Source organism: Amblyraja radiata, chromosome 4 (genome assembly GCF_010909765.2).
Source record: "Amblyraja radiata isolate CabotCenter1 chromosome 4, sAmbRad1.1.pri, whole genome shotgun sequence".
Taxonomy (NCBI): domain Eukaryota; kingdom Metazoa; phylum Chordata; class Chondrichthyes; order Rajiformes; family Rajidae; genus Amblyraja; species Amblyraja radiata.
The window spans coordinates 62,308,765-62,314,464 of record NC_045959.1 but is presented as its reverse complement, the minus strand read 5'-3'; the positions used below and the strand labels follow the sequence as shown (position 1 = coordinate 62,314,464).

The 5,700-nt window shown below is 49.1% G+C and overlaps 1 long non-coding RNA gene across 1 annotated transcript; it reads left to right on the top strand.

Annotated features, from left to right (window-relative positions):
- The first annotated feature begins 215 nt into the window (after positions 1-215).
- On the top strand, positions 216-2,564 carry LOC116971722. The gene is made up of 2 exons (XR_004411587.1): positions 216-375; positions 2,204-2,564. It is a non-coding gene; the product is annotated as an uncharacterized LOC116971722 (long non-coding RNA).
- The last annotated feature ends 3,136 nt before the right edge of the window (positions 2,565-5,700 follow it).

The window sequence follows — 5,700 nt, the reverse complement described above, 5'->3', positions numbered from 1 at the left end:
TTAAAGAAGTAAAGCATATATAGAGTGGTTAGTGGAGCATATTGCAAAAAAACAGCATAAGGTGCGGCATTTATTATTTTACGTGTACATGCTTGTGCATATGTGAGCACATAAAACAAGACGGGTCATGCACAGTTCAAGTGTAGCCAGTGAATGTCCCAATCAGCGGGTTTGGCTTGCAGACACGGCCTGCACATGCACGGTAGTACCCCTCGTGCGGCTCATCCTTCTCTGAGGGAGCAAGTCCCTTATCGGGTGAACGTGGAGAAGACACCGGTGGAGGTGGGGGCACCGGGGAAGGCAGGCCTGGAGCTGGCACCGGCAGAGGAATCGCTGGAGTGGCATTCGTGGAGGCAAAACGGTGGGCTGGTCCGGGTAAGGACGTGGAGATGCCGGTTCATTAACCTGGAGGAGCTGTTGGCGGGTTTGCCGATAGATGCCGTTGTTAATACTGACCAAGTACGAGCGTGGCTCTGCGGTTGACCCCAGAATGACTCCGAGGCGGTCGTAACCTCGGAGTGACTGTAAGCGGACAATTTGCCCCTTGTTGAGTAGTTGAAGCGGAGAACTGGTTTTATCGTAGTATTTTCTTTGTATGTCGCGATGGCGTTGGAGCTGGGATTGGATCCCTGACGGTGCACAAACTTGTGGTTCTAGTAGTTGCTTGGCCATAGGCAGGGTGGAGCGGGTTCGCCGTGATGAGCCATTCAGCTGAAGATCCCAGGAGAGGGTTGCGGACGATGTTCCGCAGGTTGAGTAAGTCGAGATAAACATCAGAGCTGGCCCTGTGTGAGCGATCCATTAGTTCTTTTGCACTTCTTACTGCGCAATTCTGCTCCTATCACTTTTGAAAATATGTACAAAACAAGAACTGTGCAAAATTTCTCTGACATTTTCCAAGGCTAAAGATATATTTGTTAGCATTATACTTGGTAGTGTTCCCAAAAAATATACCTGGCACCCTTGCCACTCATGGGGCCCTTGGGGTGACATCCCTTCTCTCGTTTGAGGGGCGTCCACACCATACCCTGCCCCCAATGTCCAGCAGCAGAAGGATCCTAGACTGTGGTTCTCCCCCACAGAGCTTTGGCGTTGGCTGGACCAAACTTCTGAGGGATTAGTGCAGTAGGGCATGGCCGGAGGACAGGAGAGGGGAGTTGAATGGGAGGGAGCAAACTGTGTAAGTAACCCAAAAAGGAAAGAGGCGGGCAGTCGGTAGCAAAGATCCTATAGCGAGGGTTGGTAGCGGATTGGACCCTGGTGGAAAGCAAAGATTATAGAGCGGAGCAAGATGCGCCACTCAGCGAAAAAAGCATAGTATCACATGTGTGATTGTTGACGCCATTTTATCGGGCTGCCCCCACACTGTCATAGCGTCCACAGCTACCGCTCACTGTTCGGTATAAATTGCTCTAATTGCTGATGTGGACGACTCAACCTGTCTTTCCTCAGGTTCCCCAACAACAAAGAAAGGTGAGGAAATATTATTTTCTGTCAATATTCTGTCATGAAAATGTTATTTTCTGTTCCCCTCAACACTCATTGGGAAACTAGGTTTGTTGGTACATTAGAAAGTTACTAGATTGTTTTTAATAGATCTATACTTACCACAATAATAAAGTCAGCAATTTTTGTTCTTCTGTACATTTTTGGTTTTGTTCTTGTAAGGCAGGAGTCTCCAAAATATGGTCCGTAGGACACTTCAGGCCCATCACGAGATTTTAAGCTCAGATTCGAGTTGGGGAGCGCAGCGGCCCTGGACGGCTCTCAGTGTTTTAACTGGTTAGATCCCTTGAATTGTCAGAGCCGAGACATCACAGAACCGCCGTGAAGAAGGGTGTAATGGTGCGGTCCGGGGTGTGTGTGTGTGTGTGTGTGTGTGTGCTCTCTCCCTCTCTCCCTCTCTCCCCTCCCCCCTCCCCCCTCCCCCCTCCCCCCTCCCCCCTCCCCCCTCCCCCCTCTCCCCTCTCCCCTCTCCCCTCTCCCCTCTCCCCTCTCCCCTCTCCCCTCTCCCCTCTCCCCTCTCTCCTCTCTCCTCTCTCCTCTCTCCTCTCTCCTCTCTCCTCTCTCCTCTCTCCTCTCTCTCTCCTCTCCCTACACAACTGAACTCAATTGCACTTAAGTGATATATCATCCATTCTGCAGATATGTAGTTATAATCATTTTTTTTCTTCTTCCTATATGAGATTTTCTGTCATTTCAGATGTCGACAGCGGGCCTAGAATACTCGTCGACAAGATGTCCTACACCGAACTCCGGTGTACTTGTTAACCACCTGCTGTCTCTGTTCTGAACACTGAACTTGACCAGTCTTCCAACAGGCAGACCAATAACAGGCTAAATTGCAATGGAGTTCAACGCTATTTGACATCCCGAACACGCCAAAACGTCTGTTTTCCCAACGCAGGTTACTCAAGAGGAAGAATGAGAACCTCCCGTTACCCACACAAAATTGTGCAAATGACGATTTATTTATTATTGTATATGTTGGAAATTTTGTTCTTTGGGGTAAGCAAGGGGTGGGGCTATTATTGTCTGAAATATGTTGAATTTCACATCACTTTCAAAACACTATGTCGTGCACAAAATGATGTAAATTATGTAAATATTACCATAAATGACAGAAATAAAAAGTGTTTTCCTTTTTTATAAAGTTCAATTTAGAGTTATTTGAAATTGTGGGGGTTGGTGCAATATACTGCTGACCCACAAATGTGTCATTATGAGACATTCACATTTTAAAAATCCATGTCTCAAAAAAAAGCAAGTAGGTCCCCATGTTATTTGACCAACTTATCGACTGAATTTAAATATGTAGGTATGTATGCACTACATTGTGTTACGCTAATATAGAATGGAAAAATATTTATATATTTGCATATATTTATATGTGTATAATTATATATATATATAATTACCTTTATGGTGTATGTACATCATCTGACAAATCAGATAGCAGGCACACACAAACACGCATTCATATAAATATACTAGAACAAGTGCAGACCCGTTGGGTCTGTTCCCGCAACGCGCGGTTGCAAGGGGGGGGGGCTGCCTGACGTCATGGCGTAGCGCCACGCGCTAGGCGTACGCCGTCAAGACGCTGCGTATGCCGTCGAGACGCTGCGTACGGAAATGGGGGAACGGGGAAAACATTTACAATATAATTAAATAAAATATGTGAGGCGATAGATGCAGGGCTGCCAACTCTCACGCTTTGAGCGTGAGAATCACGCCCTCAAGCAAACTCTCACACCCTCACGCTGATCAGAAATTTATCTCGTTCTGTGGTGAGAAATTCAGTGACCAACGAAAATTTCAAAACTCGGATAAACTGCATGGTCAGCGGGTGTTGGAGAGCAGGGGCTGAGGGAGGAATGGGAGCAGAACCAGCGGCGGGAACAGATGCGGGGAGCCGGGACTGGCGAGTGTTTGCCGGGCTGTGAGTGTTTGCGGGGCTGACGAGTCGCTCGCTGCAGCTCCGGCCATGGAGCAGTGCAAGAGTCGCGGAAGCATGTGCCGCTGCCACGAGAGTCTCTGTGCCGAAGGGACAGACTCTCAAAGGGAGGTGGAGAGAGAGAGGGGGGAAGGAGACAGGGAGACGGGGGAGAGAGAGGGGGGAGAGAGAGGGGATAGAGAGGTAGGGGAGCGAGAGGGGAGAGAGTGAGGTGGGAGAGGGGGGGAAGAGAGAGGGGTGAGGGAAGAGAGAGAGGGGGTGGAGAGGGAGGAGAGGGTAGGAGAATGGGAGAGAGGGGGAAGAGGGAGAGAGGGAAAGAGAGAAACGGGGGAAAGAAAGCGAGATGGGGGGGGGGTAAAGAGAAAGAGGAGATAGAGCCAGAGGAGAAAGAGAGAGCCAGGGGGAGAGTGAGGTGGGAGGGAGTAATGGGGGAGAGAGAGGAGAGAGAGATGAAAGAGAGGAGGGGGAAGAGAGAGAGGTGAGAGAGACAGAGAGGGGAGAGTGTGTGGAGAGGGATAGAGAGCGGGGAGAAAGAGAGCGAGAGGGGGAAGCGAAGGGGAGAGAGAGGAGAGAGGGAGAGAGAGAAGAGGGGGAGAGAGAGTTAGGGGAAAGAGAGGGGAGAGAGAGTTAGGGGAAAGAGAGGGGAGAGAGGGAGAGGGGAGGGGGGGGGAGAGGGGAGAGAGAGAGGGATGAGAGTGAGGTGGGAGGGAGAGAGAGAAGGGAGAGAAAAAGAGGTGGAGAGAGAGGGGAGGGAGAGAGTGGGAGAGAGGGGGACAGGGGGAACGAGAGGGGGAGAGAGAGGGGGAGAGGGGGATAGAGAGGCAGGGCTGCCAACTCCTATGCATTGAGCGTGAGAATCACGCATTTCACCAAATTCTCTCGCTGATCACTAATTTCTCTCACTCTGTTGTGAGAGATCCTGTGATGAACGAAAATTTCAAAACTCATATCAACTGCATGGGCTGCGGGTGTTGGAAGCAGAAGCAGCGGCGGGGACAGATGCGGACGGTGAGCGGGGGTGGCGAGTGTTTGCCCGATGTTGGGGGCGTTCAGAACCATGGGTCACAGTTTAAGAATAAAGGGGGGGGGGGGCAGTTAGGACTGAGATGAGAACAAACTTTCTTCACGCAGAGAGTTGTGAATCTGTGGAATTCTCTGCCACAGAAGGCAGTGCAGGCCAATTCACTGGATGTTTTCAAGAGAGTTACATTTAGTTCTTGGGGCTAACGACATCAAGGGATATGGGGGAAAAACAGGAAAGAGGTACTGATTTTAGATGAATAGCCATGATCATATTGAATGGCAGTGCTGGCTCAAAGGGCCGATGGCCTATTCCTGCACCTATTTTCTATGTTTCTATGCTTGAGTATATGGCAATAAAACTCGATCACTTGATTTTGAAGCATTCATGCGTGGTGGAGGTATAATGTAGTCATAGAGTGATACAGTGTGAAAACAGGCCCTTCGGCGCAACTTGCCCACACCCGCCAACATGTCCCAGCTACGCTACCTGCTTTTGGTCCATACCTCCAAACCTGTCCTATCCATGTATCAGTCTAACTTTTTCTTAAATGTTGGGATAGTCCCTGCCTCAACTACCTCCTCTGGCAGCTTGTTCCATACGCCCATCACCCTTTGTGTGGATAAAGTTACCCTTAAAAAGTTACCTCTTAAAAATACTTCATACAAAAAACATTGAAATCATACTTCTACAGTGCATTAAAATATGATTTTAATACAACAAATTTCAAAAAGTTCCTGCTCTGGGAGGGGAGACACCCTTCTTCCACATCCTCTCCCCACTCGGTTGCTCCACTCCCTCACTGGGTACCCCCAAGGCCAGTGATCAGTGATCGCACAGCCTCCTCCCTTTCAAAAATGCTCCAATCCAATTTAAGGCATATATATTCAATATAACGACATCAAGGTATATGGGGGAAAAACAGGAAAGAGGTACTGATTTTAGATGAATAGCCATGATCATATTGAATGGCAGTGCTCGCTCAAAGAGCCGATGGCCTATGTAGGTATGTTACAAAACTTACCTTCAGCGGCGCTGTAATTCTGCCACTGGCCGTGTGCGCGATTTTGGCGCGTTTGAGAGGGGGGGAGGGGCGGGGTTAAAACGGGTTTTTTTCCAGACCTGGTCCTGAATTATATTTGTTGGAGGCCCGATTAGTGGAGTGCACGACTAATAGTTGTCCTGTGGACAGATTCTCCCACCTGAGCTGTGGATCTCTGCA